The following is a 19,392-nucleotide window of genomic DNA, read 5'->3' as shown; positions in this document are numbered from 1 at the left end:
GTGCCGTATTCAAGTAAAAAGTACTTACCTACTTACCACTTCTTAAACAAATACGCTCTTTACAGGTTATTCGTATTAAGACACAAATAAATTTCGTCCTTATGATAAACGATATTGCCGATATCTGATAACTTTTGCCATAGAACGTCTAATATGCTGATATAAAATATAAAAAAAAAAACCCTCACATGCGTTACGTACGTAGTACGTAAACACATCTAGTTCTACTTGAAAAAAAAAACACATTTACCTACTTACTTATACTTTCCGAACTAGTCTTGACCTTCGCCAATTTATGCTAATAATCAAACACAAAAGTTAGATTCTAGCAAAAAAACTTGACCTATCATTATTGCTTAAAATAATTAAAGCCGCTTTTTTAAATTATGCTAATTTTAAGTATTTGTTTTGTATAAATATTTACCTTGTCTGCCTTTTTTTGTGACGCGGAAAATAAGCTAAGTCTAAAATAATAGAGATCTCGAAAGTCCCGCTTCTGAAAGGGTTTAGTTTAACGTCATACTTTCATGGATATTTGACATTTAAGGCACGCCACAGACAGTTTTAAAATGGGTTTAAAAATTAATAATCTTAAAAAAGATTTGTATGCAACCTGTCAGTTCAAATTCAAACTGACAGAATAGGCGAGACGACTAAAAAAAACTAATTAGTCCGTCAGTTAGATTATCAAAGAATTTTAGACACGTATTTTTTCTTTTTTCTGGTAAACGAAAAATGACGACGGTACAGCGCGCTGAAGTTTTGCGTGACGTCACGCCTAGGTACAATTTTTACTTAGAAGTGACGTCACAAACCCCACCTCCAGAACTTTGATGCTCTATATCTTTGTATTTTTTCATTAATTAGGAAAAGCGAAAAATATGTGTTCAGTATTTTTGGACGATTTAACTTTTTTTTATGTAGTCGTCATCCCTATTTTCAGATAAGTCTTTTTTAAGACTAGGTATATGAATTTACAAGATTATGAATTTTTAAGACTGTCTGTGGCGTGCCTAAAACAAAAATTTCACCGGCGAGGCTGTTAAAACTGTTGCCATCTTGTCTTGGACTATGGTCGACAACAGACAGTCTTAAAATTCATAATCTGAAAAAATCATAATCTTACAAAAATCAAATCGAGTGCACGGAGTGTCATACAATTTCGCGACTGTCCACACACACACTCTTGTTTTTAAAGATTATGAATTTTCAGATTGATCTGACAGATTGCATACAAGTCTTTTTTTAAGATTATGAATTTTAAAGACTGTCTGTTGCCGGCCTAACGCTAGTTTTTACACGGATCTCAAAAGAGTACTGTACAAGGTTTAATGACATTAATTATCCAGTCACGAATAATAGATTAGATATAACTACTATTGCTATGACGTTAATAAGGCACTGCTAAAAATAAAGTTATTCATTAGTAGAGCCGTTGACAGTTCTTTAGATACTCGTTACGGTTGACAGGAAATGTTTTTTTTATTGTAATTTTTTGCATCATATTCACTTTTACGTGACCTGAGCATCTCTCACGAGTTTTTGACGTAGATATTCTAGAATAGAAATAGAATAGAATAGAAATACTTTTATTCATGGCAAAATGAAAAAAAAAACTCTACGTTATCGAAATCTACGTTACTCGATACCGTAAACTTCAAGGGAAATGTACTTTAATAGTTATTTGTTTTACAAGGGGGAAAAGTTGTTGTTTAACCGCACGTGCCAATATTCAATTCAAGGCACGAAGGTTAAACAACCCATACAACCATTTCAGTCGCAAAATCTTCAAATCAGTAACTAACTGTCAAATGTGACATAACGCGTGGTAACGTCGTGCAAACAATGCGACCGTATTGATACAATAACAAAATGTAGTCGTCGTGTGCACTCGTTACGGTAACAAAATGTGTACGAATTTGTGGCTGTCAATGTCACTGTCAGAATGACTTTTAACGACACTTTATTAGTCGACGTTTGCACACATAACGGTAACAACATGTGGACGAATTTGTGGCTGTCATTGTCACTGTCAGAACGGTTTCTGACAGTGACATTGACAGAATTTGTACACACATGTGTAGGTCTGATTACCGAACTGCTCCTAAACCACTGTATCCGCAAATGACAATCTGAAATACGAAGGTTTCTCAAACTGTCTTGTGAAGTTGTGGACTGGTTGCTTTGAATCATTTAAATATGAGCGAATTAAATAATAATAAACGACGACGACCATTTAAGCACTCTTCGACATTTTGTAGAAATGTGGGAAAGTTAAGAAAAGTGCAGAATGATAATACAAATAGATAAGCACTTTATAGTTACTTAATGTATTAAATATATGTATAATTTTTAATTCTTATTGATTTCATTTCATTTCAATAAAAGTAGGAATCAAATGAAATAGAGTATTTACTGTGATATTAATAGAATTTCTGTTGCGCAATGATAGTTTTTTTCAGTACAGATGCTGCTTTTTTTAACGCAGTAGTGCGAGCAAATCAAGCAATGATTCATTTCTTGTCTGGTCGAAACTCTTAACATAGATTTAGGTACTGAAAATCGTCGTACGATACACGTGCGAAAAGGACATTCACAACTCGTGTCGATTTAAAACACTCCCTTCGTTCGTGTATTAATTTATCGCTACTCGTATCGATTTTCCTCTTTTCCGCACTCGTATCTATAAGTATTTTGTTTGGGTTACAAAAAAAACACATTATTTACTCTACTACGTTTTATTTTATGTCTCTTTAACATTACAAATTTGTAGACACTTATCTATACAAAAATCTTGACAAAAGAAGTACAGATCGCTGAAATTAATGTTGATAGTAATATTAATGACGACTACTTCAACAAGTGTCAATTGTGAAATGCCGCAAAATACTAGTTGCTCTATAGAAGACCATAATAATATGATCCCCGATCCTTTACAACCCAGCAGCTCGGTACGCACGTTACAATTTTTTTTAATCTTCTTTAGTGAGGGCAACTGAGTACGACGGCATATTTAATTGTTTATTAAGTTTGAGGATACCTGGAAAAAATTAATACAAGAAGCCATTTTGAAAACATAATAAATATTCACTGCTTTCGGTCACGCGTGTACGCTGCGACCATTTTGCGACCGTTTGTCGACCGTTTGGTGACCGTTTGGCGACTGTTTTTTACATGGAATATTACCGTCTTAATCCATATTTTAACAACTTTATTGGTTTTCTAGGCATTATTTTTATTATTTCAGTATAGTATATGCACCGGAGCACTAAAACTTCACCAATCAATATACATAACACGCAAACACCGAGTAGTCAATAATATTATTACTGGTTAAACTGAGGTAAATTGATGGCGCGTTGATAAATTTAGACTTATTTTATGAAATCACTCGAGAAATTTAATTGGCCATGGTAATTAGCCCACATTATATTACAAATGCAAACAATATTTATCTTTAACAAATTCTTACGCCATTACATTTTAATGTCAAATGATTTTATTTCTTTTTTACTTTGACGTCTCTGACAGTCGCCATTTGAAAAGAATGAAATGAACGAATGATTTTGTCAAAGTAGTCGCCAAACGGTAACAATGTGTGCACGCGTAGTGCACACTTCTATCACTTCTGTGACCATTTGTGCCTGTTACCAATCGTCCCCATTTGGGTCGCCGCGACTAAACGTCGACCGTACTGCGACTACGCATTGAGACCCGAAGACCTGTGTGTACACAAAATAGGAGGATTTGCGTAGGAACGGCGACCGATTATGGTTATATGGGAAACTTTGCCACCGAGTGAAACACAAAATTTTTCACCACACCAACACGAACAATATACTAACTATAAAACATCAAATTAAAACAAATCCATCAATTTATTCAATATTTATGATTCAAAATCATCATTTATAGGTAAATTCTACCAGCCAGCTTAAGACATCAAGTTAAAATTTGTATGAAATTGCTTTGCTCTCTTGTGAATAAAATGCAATTTTACTATCTGTTTCCGAATAGCAAAGTAAGCCTTTACCAGTTAGTGTGGTGAAAATGTATTTTTTAGTACTAGTAAGTAACCGTTTGGGGGCGCTGTTATAACTTTCTCCTTACAATCAATGTCACTTTCCATAAGGTTTACGTTATCCTTATCATATCATATCCGTATCAAGTAACGTATTTTATAACGTCAATATGTCAGATTATTTAATAAGTCAGGTAGAAATATTGGGTTGGCACAAAAGTAATGAGACACTTGGTTTACGTTTTATATTTTTTATTATATTACAATACAAAAAGCTTAGTCGATGATGTAATCACCATTAGCATCTATTAAAGTTTGGATGCCTTTCGCCCAGAACTCTGATGGCTGTGCCTCGAAAAAGTTGTTCAACTCCACCTGTACATCATGGAAATCATTGAATTGTTTACCCCGCAAATGTCGTTTCAGGGCTCTAAACAAATGAAAGTCTGATGGTGCGAGGTCTGGAGAATAAGGTGAGTGGGGTATCGTCTCCCAGCCCAAGTTCTCCAGCTGTTGGCGAACGGTAGATGCGACATGAGGTCGAGCGTTATCATGTAGTAAAATTACAGTGGCTCGTCTTCGTCGTTTTTTCTTGATAGCAGAAGATAGTTCGGTGAGCTGTGTTGAATATTTGTTAGCGTTTACAGTTGCATTGTGTAATAGTTCATGAAACAGCATGCCTTGCGAGTCCCAGAAACAACAAAGCAAAACTTTGAAGTGGTTCTTTTGACTCAGCTTCGGTTGAGTTGGTGGCGTTTCTTCTCGAGGCAGCCAAAAAGCACGACGTGTATCGTTCTCATAATAAATCCATGATTCATCTCCCGTAACCAGATCAGTCAAAAACTCTTTACGTCGGGGTCGTAGCAAAAGTGATTGACAGATGGCGACACGGACTGCACGACTGGCGTCGGTAAGGATGTGCGGTACCCATCGAGCCAAAACTTTTCGATACCCAAGCTCATGCAGATGGTATTCCACAGCGTGGTGACTGCAGTTAAGTGCTTCCGCTAATTCACGAGTAGTAGCATCAGGATTCGACTGTAGTTCGCGGCGTAAATCGTCATCATTGAATGCAGGTGGTCGTCGAGCGTGACTGACTTTCAAGGCTCCTGTCTCCTGATTTAAAACGGTCAAACCATCTGGACACCGTGGCATGGCTTGTACTTCCAGCGCCCAATGCAGTGTTGATATTGTCAGCCGCAGCCCGCGCACTGTGGCCTAACAAGTACTCGTATAAGTAAAGTGTTCGAACTTGTCGCTCGTCCATTTTATTTGAATCTAACTAAACCAATCACGAGGGCGGCTTTATATACCCTCACATTAGAAGTACCTAGAATGTTCTACAACATACTAGAATATTATATATAGTATATAGAGTATATATAAATATATATAGAGAGAATATTATATAGAGTTTTGTAGAGTGTGTCATTACTTTTGTGCCAACCCAATATATAAAGTAACTGAGTTGACCGTGACGTCACTCAATTCAATTTCATATAAATCCCATATTGGCAAGTCGTTCAAATTCGTTTTGACAGTTCTTAAAAAGAAGCTGATTTGACTAGGAGGCAAGTAGCCTATTGCAATTTTGCGTAGATAGAACTTACTACGTTCTATCTACGCTCGTTTGTACCTACCTACATTTTGAATTGATAAAAATCAAACAAGCCAAAATCGCGAATATAGTGCCGAAAATTATCTATAAACAGCGCATAACGGCACGTTTATTTATTCACCTGCTATATTTTAACTGACACAATTGTAGATTTTGTTGAAATGTAAATTAACTTAATATTAAATAACAAAACAATACTAAGTAACACCTGTTTCCGAATGGTAATATCAATGAAAGTATTTCAAAGAGAGGTAATTTAAGTATTATACATTTATTGTTATACCGTTCTAACACCGCCAAATAACTTAAAAATTTAATTGATCGAATGTGTAAAAATAAAACAAATTATATTAAATTTAAACTATAAGTATTAAATTTAAACTATAATAGGCATTACGATAGTACTCTTTATTATACTGTGCTATAGGTAGACACTAGACACATAGGTACTTTGTATTGTATACCTACCAAAGACATATGTAACTCCGTATAGACAGATAAAGTCTAAGAAAAAAACGTACCTCATAACCATACAGAAAAAGGCACGGTGACCTAGATGGCGATACACCTTTGGGGGACGCTCGGCTAGATGGCGCTAATTTTAATATTTGACATTTTAACACATAAAGCTAAGAATATGGGCCAAATTGTCAAAACTGAAGTTCAAAAGTTTTAAGCCTGTGTCGAGAGATGGCAGTCTATGCACTGTGATTACACATTTTACTTTGACAGTAACTCGACGATCTCTTTAATACTCGATCCTCTTTGATACCTACAAATATAGAGTGTACGTGTACGCCTAAATTAATTTTCACCACACTAACTGGTAAAAGGCTCTCTTAATTCTTCAAAAGGTGTTGAGACCGTTACATTTTATCCACGAGAGTGCAAAGTAATTTGAGAAATTCATACTAATATTAACTTGCTCCTAAGCTTTTACCTTTAAATGATTGAAATTGTTTTTTTTATTTAATTTAATTTGATGTTTTACAGTTAATATTTTCCTCTTACAAGTGGAGGGTAAATTTTCATTCGGTGGTAAAATTTGATTGACCTTCATGTCATGAAAGTTTTTTTTGTAAAAAGCTTCTGTTGCCAGGGCATTTTGGGATTTATCCGTATTTATGAATAAATCGATTATGTCACAAACATCTCCGTAATTATCCTACCGAAGTTAATTGCGACCACAAAACCATAGTGTACAGCAAAAAGCGTTAAAAACAATTAGATTGAGAATCCGGTATAGCAACCGCAACATTACCTATAATAGCCAAGAAACGTAATATATTAAGCAGATAATTAGTTTATAGACAACATTAATATGACATTACATTCTTTCTTGTCTCTCATTAGGCCGAAAACGTAGGAATTTAGTAACCGGTTTATAAAATTAAAAAAAGGTATAGTCGTAAAATCGATGTTTTTTTAACCGCCGCCGCCTCAAATCTCTCAAAAGAAGGTGGTTCTCTATTCGTCTGTATTTTTTATTTTTTTTAATGTTTGTTCCTCGATATCTCCGTCGTTACTGTATGCATACAGATTGGTCCCATTTTTCTCAGAACCCAGTTCTGATGATGGGATCCTGGAGAAATCGAGGGAACTCCTCAAATCTGAAAGGCATACATATGGCGATTTTTGTGTTTTTAAAGAAACAGTGACATTTGGTGCAGTGGAACTGCTGATGATGGTCAGAACGGAACTCCTCAAATCTGAACGACACGCATATATAATAGTGACTTTGGTATTTTTATAAGAACAGCATGCACTTACGTCCAAAACAGTGACATTTGGTGCAGTGGAACTCCTGATGATGGTCAGAACGGAACTCCTCAAATCTGAACGGCACGCTTATAGTGACTTTGGTATTTTTATAAGAACAGCATGCACTTACGTCCAGAATAGTGACATTTGGTGCAGTGGAACTGCAGATGATGGTCAGAACCGAACTCCTCAAATCTGAACGGCACACTTATAGTGACTTTGGTATTTTTATAGGAACAGCATGCATTTAAGTTCAGACAGTAACATTTATTTAGTTATATTTGTTAAGCATATTGACTTTTCAAGTCAAATTTTGTCAAGTTTCGATTTATTATAATCGGATTCATGAGGAATTGAGGAAACTCCTCAAACTTTAACGGTATACGTATATTGATTTTTGTTGCCATCAAATAATTAAAGCATTAAAAGCAGTTTAAAAAATACCTACACATTTCTACATAATCCAACATTCGCAAGTAGCTTTCACCAGAACCCCAAAGGCGGCGGTTTTTTTTTCTTAAAAATTATTTATAAATTTCCTTAAAAATAAATTTAAAAAAAAAACGATGTTTCTGGCCGTTTTGGAGATCACCTCAATATTTAATTTGTTTGAGAGACTTTTTTAGCTTTAGGTACTTTTTATAAACATCCTTTTATGACATATTCTGGTTTTGAAGATCAACTATTAATTGGTTTAACAAACAACTTTAAAACTTCAATTAACTAGTTCTTCTTCTATAAATAAATAAATAGTACATATAGGACATTCGAACACAGATTGACTGAGTCCTACGGTAAGCTCAAGAAGGCTTGTGTTGCAGGTACTCAGACAACGATATATATAATATACAAAATACTTATATACATAGAAAACATCCATGACTCAGGAACAAATATCTGCGTTCATCACACAAATAAATGCCCTTACCGGGATTCGAACCCGGGACCGCGGCGTAGCAGGCAGGGTCACTACGCGCTAGGCCAAACCGGTCGTCTTCTTCTAGACATTATGTTAACAAAAAAAATAGATTTATTTATAATATTTGCCTGTTTACATCGTCCGTGAGAAGTGAAACAAAATCTAAGGCTAAGTACTTAATTTAGATAGAAATTAGAGTAGGTAAAGTAAATAAGAATATTACCTGACCTCTCATGAAAAGACCGTTCAATATATCCCCTAAGCACTTTATAGTAAGTACAATGGGCTGCAAATGTGCTTGGTGAATTTATTAATTAATTCATAATTTCTCGATGCAATTTTTCAGCTCAAAACCTTACTACTAAGCTTATTGTGGAATTAGATATATATGGGTAAAATTGTTCTAAAATATTTCATTATTTATATGCAACTAAACATAACTCGAAATGTTAAAATTACATTCTCTACATAATACTCAACAGTAGATTATGAAAGTATATTGCATTTATTCCTTATCTATTTGTAATCCTAGCTAATGCTAGGATGGACTAATGTCCACATATCAGTTAAATAGGCAAGTAGGTACTTACTCAAATTAATACATTTACATTTTTTGTACACAAACCAAACCTGAGAAAAGGCAAACTCAAACATATTTTTTGACACAGTCCAGTAGGTACCTACTGTTACATGTACCTACATACTTTTATACCATAACATTCAAATATTTCGCTATTTCGATAGACTTCATTAAAATAGTTCTAAATGTTTTTTAGGTGACTGGCCCAACACGCTTCCTAAAATTTAACAAGCCACTATTATAATTCACAAAAAAAAAAACAACGTACCTCTCACAAAATCCGCAAAATGAATCCACAAGCACTATCTTATCGATCGCAAGTTATAATCGATACTCGTTCTCGACTACTCGATTACTCGCCACGTGCGCTCGCCAGCCCGCGCCGTTCCGACTGACGGCTTGTAGACTCGCTGTAGCGGCGTAGGCGCATCCTTTTATACGCAGGCTGATAAAAGCTGACGCGAGCTTCAGCCTGAAATGACACTTCAGCGGTGGTGAGTGTTAGTGTGAGTTTGATGTATACCTACTTTTACTTGCTTTACGTTTACGTTGCAAAATCAGAGTATGAATTTAAAATAATTGTAAATTAGACCTCTTTTCTAAAAAAAAACACTATAAACAGAAACAAACTTAATTTTAAAAAAATATGCAAAGCGATAACATGGAGCAAAGGTATTTTTTTATATTATCCTTATATTAATTATCAAATGATACTAGTTTTGTTTTATAAATATCGCCTGTTGGGGACCGACAGAGATCTCGAGCTCTTTCCCTTTTTTCACTTCTATAGCATTCGCTTTACACGCTCGTTGACGGAGCGAATCAAATCGGAGAAGTCCTGAAGTAGCGTATAGTGTGTATGTTAGTGTGGGTCAAATCTGAGAAACTAAATTTTACCCACTTCCTAATTTCCGATCCGAGTTGAAGTTTTGCGTACATATGTAATTCGAATACCAAATGCAATATTATGATGACATATTCCTAGAGTTGATCTGAAGATGAAGACAGGAAATGGCTGTTGAAACTTTGTAATAAACATGAAAAAACAAAATATTATCGAGTATTTTTTTAGAAATGATCTAGTAATTTCACGCCTCATTATATTCACCTAGCGTCTAAAATTCAGCAATGAAGATAACAGTGAAAATAAATACATAAACTAAGATTTAAAAATAAATGCTTTAACATAACAATTACGATTTAAGAAGAACATCATAAAATGTTTATTTCAGAGGACATTGATCTTATTATTAAATCGGTAAATACTATTCAGCCTTCTAATTATACCGTGGCGTTGTTTCTGTTTCATCAATTAGCTGCTTGATTTTTTGAAGCCTGTAATGGTGTTTCTGTAAACTTCATATGTCTATGACAGTGGTGAATCAAATACGGCCCGCGGGCCAAGTCCGGCCCGCAAAAGGATGTTATCGGGCACTCTACCGGTCCTTCTAAATAGTGTGTGATATGCTAGCTCTGTAGTAAGAATGAATTTTGGTGGAAATGTGGCCCCTCTAAAATTCCTTCAAATTTTGGCTCCCAATAGAAAAAGCATGTCCATCACTGGTCTAAGTATGAGATGACGACGAAGCGCAACGACATGCGATGTACAATAGGGAATTTGACTGTTCTTAAAATAAAATATTTTATACCATGCACGAAATAAAGCATCAGATAAATATAAGAAAAATATGGATTGAAGTTATTTTTAAATCCAATTTCTATTCAATAAGTCAGGTAGAAATATATAAAGTAACTGAGTTAACCGTGACGTCACTCAATTCGATTTCATATTAATTCCATATTAGCAAGACGTTGAAATTCGTTTTGACAGTGCTTAAAAAGAAGCTGATTTGACTAGGAGGCAAGTAGCCTAAGATAGGTAGGTAAGTATAGTAGTAGTGCCCTGCTAGCACTTCGCAGATCTATATTGAGCAAAAAACATGTGCGTAATAGCGATAAAGTTTCATCTTATTTTGATGAAATCTTGAGACGTGTCATCAGTTGATCCCACAGATTTTTCCTGCCTACATTGCCTGACTTAGGTATATTGTACAGCGTGACACGCATAATGATAGACTCGTGAATCATCATCATCATATCAGCCCTTTATCGCCCACTGCTGAGCATAGGCCTCTCTTCTAGTACGCCACTTGTCCCGGTCCTGAGCTAGTCTCATCCAGTTGTGGCCCGCAATTTTCCGGATGTCGTCCACCCAACGAGCCAACGGACGCCAAGCGCTTCTTACATCTGTGAGCGGCCACCATTCTGTTAACTCGTGAATACTACTCGGTTAGTATTTTACTTGTGCTGGTGTAGTGAAATATGCCGGAAGCAAAATTTTCTTTAACCTTCGTGCCTTGGAACCCTCGCAGGGTTCAAGATTCCACTTCTCGAAACACTCGATAAGTCGATATGTTCGTGGTTCAATATTGCAATGTTTCGCTTGCGGGGTATAAATATTAGCACGAGCGGTTAAACAACAACTTTTCCCCCTTATAAAACAAATTACTATTGATGGCAATGACTTTAAAATTGTTCTTCGGGTAAAACTTCTGGCAATGTACATTACATACATACTCGCCCATATAACCATAATCGGTCGCTGTTCCTACGCAAATCCTCCTATTTTGTGTACACATAGGTCTTCGGGTCTCAATGCTTAGTCGCAGTACGGTCGACGTTTAGTCGCGGCGACCCAAATGGGGACGATTGGTAACAGGCACAAATGGTCACAGAAGTGACAGAAGTGTGCACTACACGTGCACACATTGTTACCGTTTGGCGGCTACTTTCCCAAAATCATTCGTTCATTTCATTCTTTTCAAATGGCGACTGTCAGAGACGTCAAAGTAAAAAAGAAATAAAATCATTTGACATTAAAATGTAATGGCGTAAGAATTTGTTAAAGATAAAATATTGTTTGCATTTGTAATATAATGTGGGCTAATTACCATGGCCAATTAAATTGCTCGAGTGATTTCATAAAATAAGTCTAAATTTATCAACGCGCCATCAATTTACCTCAGTTGAACCAGTAATAATATTATTGACTACTCGGTGTTTGCGTGTTATGTATATTGATTGGTGAAGTTTTAGTGCTCCGGTGCATATACTATACTGAAATAATAAAAATAATGCCTAGAAAACCAATAAAGTTGTTAAAATATGGATTAAGACGGTAATATTCCATGTAAACAACAGTCGCCAAACGGTCACCAAACGGTCGACAAACGGTCGCAAAATGGTCGCAGCGTACACGCGTGACCGAAAGCAGTGAATATTTATTATATTTTCAAAATGGCTTCATGTATTAATTTTTTCCAGGTATCCTCAAACTTTATAAACAATTAAATATGCCGTCGTACTCAGTTGCCCTCACTAAAAAAGATTAAAAAAAAATTGTAACGTGCGTACCGAGCTGCTGGGTTGTAAAGGATCGGGGATCATATTATTATGGTCTTCTATAGAGCAACTAGTATTTTGCGGCATTTCACAATTGACACTTGTTGAAGTAGTCGTCATTAATATTACTATCAACATTAATTTCAGCGATTTGTACTTCTTTTGTCAAGATTTTTGTATAGATAAGTGTCTACAAATTTGTAATGTTAAAGAGACATAAATAAAACGTAGTAGAGTAAATAATGTGTTTTTTTTTGTAACCCAAACAAAATACTTGTAGATACGAGTGCGGAAAAGAGGAAAATCGATACGAGTAGCGATAAATTAATACACGAACGAAGGGAGTGTTTTAAATCGACACGAGTTGTGAATGTCCTTTTCGCACGTGTATCGTACGACGATTTTCAGTACCTAAATCTAAGCTAAGAGTTTCGACCAGACAAGAAATTAATCATTGTTTGATTTGCTCGCACTACTGCGTTAAAAAAAGCAGCATCTGTACTGAAAAAAACTATCATTGCGCAACAGAAATTCTATTAATATCACAGTAAATACTCTATTTCATTTGATTCCTACTTTTATTGTGTAAAGCAACAGTACACTTCATTTTTATCAATAAGAATTAAAAATTATATATTTAATACATTAAGTAACTATAAAGTGCTTATCTATTTGTATTATCATTCTGCACTTTTCTTAACTTTCCCACATTTCTATAAAATGTCGAAGAGTGCTTAAATGGTCGTCGTCGTTTATTATTATTTAATTCGCTCATATTTAAATGATTCAAAGCAACCAGTCCACAACTTCACAAGACAGTTTGAGAAACCTTCGTATTTCAGATTGTCATTTGCGGATACAGTGGTTTAGGAGCAGTTCGGTAATCAGACCTACACATGTGTGTACAAATTCTGTCAATGTCACTGTCAGAAACCGTTCTGACAGTGACAATGACAGCCACAAATTCGTCCACATGTTGTTACCGTTATGTGTGCAAACGTCGACTAATAAAGTGTCGTTAAAAGTCATTCTGACAGTGACATTGACAGCCACAAATTCGTACACATTTTGTTACTGTAACGAGTGCACACGACGACTACATTTTGTTATTGTATCAATACGGTCGCATTGTTTGCACGACGTTACCACGCGTTATGTCACATTTGACAGTTAGTTACTGATTTGAAGATTTTTGCGACTGAAATGGTTGTATGGGTCGTATATATAATCCAGGTAAAATACTCTATATATTATGTAGCTTGACGTCATACGTCTGTTATCGGCACCAGAGGACCTCTCCCTGGTCATCTGTGATTGTTCCTGGAAGGTCGTATCAAAACAAAATCCGAACTACATCAATTTGTGAAAACATAATCAACCTCTACATGTTTTCGTTTTTGGACACATTTAAAACATCTTAATTTGTTTTTCACCACTCCAACTGGTAAAGGCTCTCTTTGCTATTCGAAAACAGATAGCAAAATTGCATTTTATGCACAAGAGTGCAAAGTAATTTCGTACAAATTTTAACTTGAGCTGGCTGGTAGAATTTACCTATAAATGATGATTTAGAATCATAAATATTGAATAATGATTTTGATTTAGTTTGATATTTTATAAAATATACTATAGTCAGTAACTATTTAGTTCGCGTTGATGGTGTGGTGAAAATGTTGTGTTTCACTCGGTGGCAAAGTTTGTTTAACCTTCGTGCCTTGAAACCCTCGCAACGCTCAAGATTCCACTTTTTGAACCACTTGCTAGGCTCGCGGTTCAATATTGGAATCCTTAGCTTGCTCGGGTATCAATATTGGCACGTGCGGTTAAACAACAACTTTGCCTCTTGTAAAACAAATGACTATTGTTATCTAGAGGGTTGTATATTTACGTAGGTACTATGCCATTTCCTTATTTTTCTCTTCGATTTCTATTATAAGGTTTTTCTAGGTTTAACATTTTTAAGCCATGAAAGATTGTTACTAATCTTGAATCTACTCAAAGATAAAAGCATAACCTACGGAGGATAGCAGCGGACGTAGCACAATAGTTGGATAATAAACTTTATCGCATCGGTGCGTCCCTATCGCACTTACAAATAGTGCGAATAGGACGGCCTGACGTTATATCGTTTATCACGCGACCATGCTTACCTGCCAGGTTCAATATAATTATTTATCCATTCGGCTTAAATAGACGGCTAGCTTCCAATCGAAAGACCGAGCAAAGCTTGGAAGATTGTGTTAAAAAAGCTCAAAAATACGTGTTTACACTGTGATTAACAGCTAGCTTGATGTGCAGCCGCTATGACCAACTTAGCCTCCGTAAGTAGCTGCAGTTTTTATTGAGATAGGTATTTATTATAGTGTCAGATCCTACGTGGTGTATCCAATAAAACTAGTTTTAAGACTAAATTACTAAAAAAAAAAAAACTTTTTGTTAAAATATTGTTTTGAATTCTTGATTGCAAAAAGCATAATAAGCGTTGCGTAAGTCCACGATTTTTAATTTTAGTCCTAGTTTTTGCTTTAGGTTTTATAATTTATAATTAGTTTTGTTGATTGATGCGAGAAGTTAAATACTTTACAAACATACTTTAAAAATTTAATTAAAAATATGTTTAAGTATTTCTTTACAGGCTGTGTTTATTTGCTGTCTACATACATAATAAAATCTTTATTTATGTTCATACATGGTGTGCACTTAGTATTTTATAACCAGCAATTGTTTTACTGGAATATGTATTTATTTTCATACTGAGCACCTTTTACTAACTCAAGGTCAGACCGCCAACATGTACATATGAAACGGTGAAATTTTATATAATTTTAGTATACGCAACTATGGGAACAATCAAATTATTTTGTTTGAGTAGTCTTTAAGTAGCTTTTTCTTTTAAATATGACAACTTATTTCAATTTTTAAATTTTAGTATGTTTCACGATTTCGTAGTTGATCATGATCATATAGATAACTTTTGCTTAGAATTTAAATTAAAAATGTATCCATACAAAATAATTCGGCCCGCAATGCAATGCAAACAGACTCGCGTTAAACACTCGTTGACAGTTGTCATTAAGTTTCATAGCAACCATGTTTACAGTACATGATGCTGATACGCAATAATGTGTTATCCTACATGAATTTTGCAATAAAATGTCAACTTTAATCGTCAAATTTTTGAGTTGACATCTTATTGCAAAATGTTTGCAAAATGCAAATTAATATATAAATAAATTATTTATTTATATATTAATGCTAAGAACTTTAAAAAAAATATCTATAGGATGAAAATTAAGAATATTAAAAACACTTCTTAATTAATGTTAACACTAATAAATTTCTAGTATAACTTGCTATGTACCATACCCAATAGGCTACTTGACTCTTTTTCAAAGTATGTCTTATATTATTAATTACTGTCTAATTAAACGAAAAAAAATAGTACCATATTTTATTACGACTTAAAAACCCGCAAAAAAATTATTTAAAGTTTACTTTTACTTGATCAGGCAAAAACAACATCAGCCATATTAATCTATAGAATATCTATGACATGACGTCAGTATATTTAGAAAAAATATTTCACATTGTCACACCCGTCAACGACTATGAATTTTAATACAATAGAGGTTGCTTCTATGGAGATCAGATTACTACCTCTAATTTCCATAGTTGATCTGAATTATGTGACGTCACTCCATTGGCCAACACCGTTTTCGGAGTCCATAATTAAAAAAAAACATACACACATGTTTAATTAATAATTTTTAAGAAAAAAAAAACCGCCTTCCTTTGGGGTTCTGGTAATAAATACTTTCAAATGTTGGATTATGTTATCAATTCGTCTGTATATTTTTTAATTTTTGTTATTCGATATCTCCGTCATTTCTGAACCAATTTTGAAATTTGGATGATTCTGAAGTACTTACAGATGAGAATGATTATCAGAACGAAACTCTAACCAGGGGCGGCTCACCCAAATGTCACTGTTCTGGACGTAAGTGCATGCTGTTCTTATAAAAATACCAAAGTCACTATAAGTGTGCCGTTCAGATTTGAGGAGTTCCGTTCTGACCATCATCAGCAGTTCCACTGCACCAAATTTCACTGTTCTGGACGTAAGTGCATGCTGTTCTTATAAAAATACCAAAGTCACTATAAGTGTGCCGTTCAGATTTGAGGAGTTCCATTCTGACCATCATCAGGAGTTCCACTGCACCAAATGTCACTGTTCCGTACGTAAATGCATGCTGTTCCTTTAAAAACACAAAAATCACCATATGTATGCCTTTCAGATTTGAGGAGTTCCCTCGATTTCTCCAGGATCCCATCATCAGAACTGGGTTCTGAGAAAAATGGGACCAATCTGTATGCATATACATTCAATCAAAAAAAAATTTTTCAAAATCGGTCCAGTAACGACGGAGATATAGAGGAATAAACATTAAAAAAAATAAAAAAAATACAGACGAATTGAGAACCCCTTCCCTTGAGATTTGGAAGGCGGTTAAAAATACGCAGTCATCACGCACTTTTAATTCCCGCAAGCTATAAATATTGATTTCTTAAGTCAAATACTACAGAAAACAATAACTTGATGTGCTAAATTCGATACGAGTCTAGTAGCCTAATCATGCGTACAGTCGTCCCGCCAAAAATCCAGTCGTTCATTCAGTTCATAATGACATTAATGACGTATGTACCTCATTACTCATTAGTAATTACTACGCCTGCATATCATGTGACGTACTGTGACGTTGTTACCTTGGCCAGTCAAATGTATCAAATGTCGGTATCTGGAATATTCAGGGAAATTTAAGCACAACCTACCGGAAAACCCCAAATTCCAATAATATTAGTGCGTAGTAGCAAATATATATATAACTCCGTATTGACAGATAAAGTCTAAGAAAAAAGCGTACCTCAGTACCATACAGAAAAAGGTACGGTAGCCTAGATGGCATTACACCTTACACCTTTGGGGTACGCTCAGCTAGATGGCGCTAATATTATTATTTGACATTTTAAAACATATCAAGCTAAGAATATGGGCCAAATTGTCAAAACTGAGGTTCAAAAGTTTTAAGCCTGTGTCAATCTTTGCACTGTGATTACACATTTTACTTCGACAGTAACTCTATAATACTCGATCCTCTTTCCTTATTAGTAATTACTACGCCTGCATATCATGTCTAGTATAGGTACTGTGACGTACTGTGAGTACTGTGACGAGTTACCTTGGCCAGTCAAATGTATCAAATGTCGGTATCTGGAATATTCAGGGAAATTGAAGCACAACCTAATACTACCGGAAAACCCCAAATTCCAGAAATAGTGCGTAGTAAAGTAACCTAAATATTTAGGGTTGCGTCTTTTGAAATATGACGCCGCAATACAACGTCACAGTAAGTCACATAAAGAGTACTATAGGCAGGGCCGGATTAAGGGTAGAGCGAGTGGAGCGGCCGCTCTAGGCGCCACATGGTAAGGGGGCGCCAAAATCGAGAATGTGGAAAAATCCATACAAAAAAAATTATACATTGTGTGGGCGCGCACATTTCACAAAATGGCGAGAGGAGTCGGGAATTAATACACCTATTGAAAATCTAGATTTGTAATTCAGATTAAGTGGAAAGTTGGACCACATAGCCAACATATAGCAACATTCATAAAGGCGCTGTTGCTAGGGCGTCGTAAAAGGAGGATTCTATTAGCCCTTGACGAACCACATTGTTTTGCGGCCCAAAGACAAAGCTACGTCGTTATCCAAATGCAAAAATATGAGTCTATCCGATAGTCCAAAGCGGAGTGCCTCATAAAGCCAAAGGCGCGAAAAGTCTCAAAGAGGCGCAATTTTGTGAGTCACAGGAGATGAGCGAACTTCAAAGGACTAAGATCCCGAAGGGCACTTAGTGGCAAAATAATTACAACTCTCAAATGGGCATCCTGACGGTGACGATAGAATTCACAGTTAATGTCTTAATTTCAACTCTTAGTTTTATAAAAATAATAGTGATGGCGAAATATAAGGCCTAATAGTGGGGGACATAGGCGCCCTGTGAAGTCAAAATACCCCAAAATATGCCAAAGACCGCAGCTCTGCAATTGATCAAAGCTTGGAAACTCGCTGCTTCCCCGCTAGCGGGTTGAGTTTTAATAAATTGCGTCAATAGGAAAAATAATCGCGCTCGCTTCGCTCGCGCTTACTATTTACATCAGTTCTCTTTTAGTTACTTACGAAAAATTCCGCGCGCACAGCTCTCGCGTTTTCATTTCAAGTCTAATTTCTCGACTTGGCCACTATAGTACTTTTGTTTGTTATTTTATGTACCTACATGATATCGACGTTCAGCCCCACGTAATTATACTAGGGTGCGACTGAGAAAGTTCAACCCTTGTCCCTTTTCTGTATGATGAAATCCATAAATTCAGTATTGCCTTGCGGCATTACTATGAAAAAAATTTCGCGCTCGCTACGCTCGCGATTTTTTAATCTACGTCGTAAAGCTTCTTCCCAAGGACGCCGAAATTCAAAACTCACTCTACCCTGATCGAATGCACGGGCCGGCGCTGACTATAGGTACAACATAATAGCAAAATTTAAGTAAATCCATATTCATACTAATATTATAAATGGGAAAGTGTGTGCGTCTGTTTGTTTGTCCGTCTTTCACGGCAAAACGGAGCGTCGAATTAACGTGATTTTTTAAGTGGAGATAGTTGAAGGGATGGAGAGTGACATACGGTACTTTTTGCCTCTTTCTAACGCGAGCGAAGCCGCGGGCAAAAGCTAGTTTAAAATATATCCTACCAGGCTACCATATACACGGTGCTCGTGAGCATTGTGAGAGATTTTAACAGCATATTCCTGATTCCATTTTAAGACTAAACTGTCATACGTACTTTTCTGGATTTCGCCTAGTTTTATTACCAATTAAAAAAAACATATTTTCTTATTGTTACTCAGTACAAAAGGGTTTTCTGCCGACGTTAATGCCATTGTGGAGAATAGTCGCAGTATCCTCATTGATAGACGTCAAAAAGTGAGAAGTAAAACCTTTCAATAATGACCCATACAACCATTTCAGTCG

At 35.6% G+C, this 19,392-nt stretch overlaps 1 protein-coding gene across 1 annotated transcript in view; it reads right to left on the bottom strand.

The window, feature by feature from the left end:
• LOC125233569 overlaps positions 1 to 9,310 on the bottom strand; it is a 29,394-nt gene extending 20,084 nt beyond the window's left edge. Inside the window, exon 1 of the mRNA XM_048139625.1 lies at positions 9,168 to 9,310. The gene's annotated coding sequence lies outside the window, so the exon portion shown is untranslated. The remainder of the gene's footprint in view (positions 1 to 9,167) is intronic.
• Between the last annotated feature and the right edge of the window lie 10,082 nt (positions 9,311 to 19,392).

Source organism: Leguminivora glycinivorella, chromosome 14, assembly GCF_023078275.1.
Source record: "Leguminivora glycinivorella isolate SPB_JAAS2020 chromosome 14, LegGlyc_1.1, whole genome shotgun sequence".
Lineage (NCBI taxonomy): Eukaryota > Metazoa > Arthropoda > Insecta > Lepidoptera > Tortricidae > Leguminivora > Leguminivora glycinivorella.
This window is presented reverse-complemented; position numbering and strand designations above follow the sequence as displayed.